The following is a 2,782-nucleotide window of genomic DNA, read 5'->3' as shown; positions in this document are numbered from 1 at the left end:
CGAGAATAAAATCACTTGAGTTTGATGGTCGTGGAATCTGAGTGTGGGTAGAATGACGATATAATATCGTTTTGGCGAAGTCGAGATAAGAGTCAGACTCTATTTCTTTAAAATGAATTTTCTTCGCACATGGTGCTCACAGAACATGACAATTGTCTCTTAATATACAACGACTTTATCTTATGATAGAAGCACTGCAAATTGCAAAACCTTCAAACTGAAGAGGTTGTTGATGCAGGAAGCACCAGATGATCGAACCTAAGTTTTGATTATGGCAAAGGGTTCAAAGTTAAGGTTTCTTGTTGTCTAACAAATTGAATTGAATGTACATGAAAGCCCTAAGTAATCTTAGGCAAAGGAAAGTTCTAGTTGAGACTAGATAAGTGGAAAGTCCTACCTGCGGTTAGGCGGGTGAAAATTCTTAGTTGCGGTTAGGCAAAGAAGTCCTGGTCCGGGGGACTAGGCAAAGTCTTGGCGGATCGAGGACGTTAGGCAAAATCTTAGGGTCGAGGATGCAAGGCGAAAATTCTGGTCGCGGACATCGGGTGGAAGATTAAACGGGTCGGGGATCAGACGTCCAGCATGAAATCCTGATATTTCGGACACCGAGCAAAAGTCTAGACGGTCTGGAGATTCGGTCGGGCAAAAGGTAATTTCTCCTAAGAGGAGTAGGTGAGGACGCGTTCCCTGTTGAGGGAACAGTAGGCGTTGATTCAACCTAGGGTTTCACAGAAAATCTGAAAGTCAGAACCGGGCAGTCTAGAGACTGTCAAATATTTTTATTTCCATATTATTTTATAGTGCTAACTTTGTTTTACAGGGTGTGTTTGGTATTTGGACTAACATGTCTTGCAAGAAGTAAAATGCATAAAAAAGCCTCGGATGAACAGTATTGAAGGCTCCTTCTATGTGGCTGAAGGCACCTCCGATGAACAGTGCTAGAGGCGCCTTCCATGTGACTAAAGGCGCCTTCGAGTGGATGAATTTCATAGATTGCAGAAGTTATCAACTCTGAGGCTGTGAGGATAAAATCTACAGTTGGAGGCGCTTTCCATGGGGTTGAAGACACCTTCAGCACTTTATAAAAGAAGTCTTTGGGTAAGAGCTTCAATACAACTCATCTTTGAGATCCTTCTCTTGCGCGTTGTTCCAAAGACGATTCGACGAAGCCGTAACACTGCTCCAATGATTGAAAGCACGCCTCTCTGAATTCCAAAGTCGTCAGTATAATTTTGATCAAAGGACTTTAATTGTATTGTTCTTGTACTTCATATTTGTGCTCTATTTGTAAAGATTTTTCGAAGCTATAGTGATTGCCCAACGAAAGCAATCAACGATTGTGGACCTTAGAGTAGGTGTCGTCATAGGATCCAAACCAAGTAAATCTTTGGTGTTTGTATTCTTATTCTATTTTCCGTTGTGTGCCCTCGAAACATTTTTTGAAAATTTAAAAGTCACGAGCACTATTCAACCCCCTCTCCCCGCTAGCGCAATGATCTTGTTGGATAGTGAGCACGTGAGAAGGGAGGTGAATCACATGATTTTTGAAAACAGAGTTATTTTATAAATTTAAAGTAAAATAAAATTATAGCAGAAAGATTAAACTGGAAAGAACAAAAAAAAACTCGGTTACTTTTACTTGGTTAGGAGCATTGGGCGACTCCTACTCCAAGACACAGGTTTCGGGAACCTATCAATGGATAATTCACTAAAGACCTCTTCCGAAACTACCGAAAGAGGTAATCAAATACAAAGATAAGGATAGTGTAACAAGTTATACTTTCCTTTTAAAGCATTATTATAAAAATTACAACACTATAAAACGTTACCAACAATTTAGAGTGCGCTCGTGTGTTGATGTCGATCTACCAGAGATGATCGGATGACTCAGCCTTTGAAGGTGTCTTCCATGAGTAGTACTCAAGGTGCTTTCAAAGCTCCCGAAGGTGCCTCGGGTACTATTTACCCGAGGCACTTTGTGCTCTATTTGTCCTACAAAATGTATTAGTTTAATACTAAAATATTTACCCTAGAAAATAAAGTTAACACAAATAATAATTAGTAATAATTAGTTCCTGTCCTGAACTATCATTCCAATACCAGGAATTAGTCAAGGTCTCAGTTTAGAAATCCAAAATGGACCTAAACTGGACCATCGTCTAAAGTCCAAACTTGGACTCGTCCTCACCGGAACTCTCTCCTCCAGTGACTAGTACTTCACTTACCTACTTGTAGTCTATCGACTAGCCTCTCAACCCACCAAGTCTTTTTGTAAGTTGTCAGGTTCGTAGATCTAACTGGACTTTGGCCAACTGTTAGGTCCCACGGACCCAGTCAAACTTTCCGCCAGATATTAGCTTGTCCCTTTAACCTATCTGGAATTCGAACCAACTATCGGGTCTTCAGACCTAGTTAAGTTTCATCTTGGTGTCCGACCCCCTAGACTTGTTAATCTTTGCACGCTCGATAAATGCATTAGATCACAAAAATAACTAACTTAACTCACTTGTCATTCATCAAAACCTGAATTAGACCGTTAGTGCAAATTACACTAATAATGTCCTCCTTTTTGATGCAATGACAACTTAAGTTAAAGTTAGGAAAAGATACGCAAAAAAAAAAAAAAATAATTTCTGTTTTATTCTATTGATCATTTTAGGATTAAGCTTTTCAAGATTTAGTTTGTCTTGTTCTTACTTAACTTTTATCCTCCCACTTTGGTATTCATAAAAAAAATATAGATAAATATAGCAAATTATGAAAATTGTAATAAAACTTTAAT

This window comes from Zingiber officinale, chromosome 1B (genome assembly GCF_018446385.1).
Source record: "Zingiber officinale cultivar Zhangliang chromosome 1B, Zo_v1.1, whole genome shotgun sequence".
In the NCBI taxonomy this organism is placed as follows: Eukaryota; Viridiplantae; Streptophyta; class Magnoliopsida; order Zingiberales; family Zingiberaceae; genus Zingiber; species Zingiber officinale.
The sequence above is the reverse complement of the archived record's forward strand: the minus strand, read 5'-3'. Positions refer to the sequence as shown.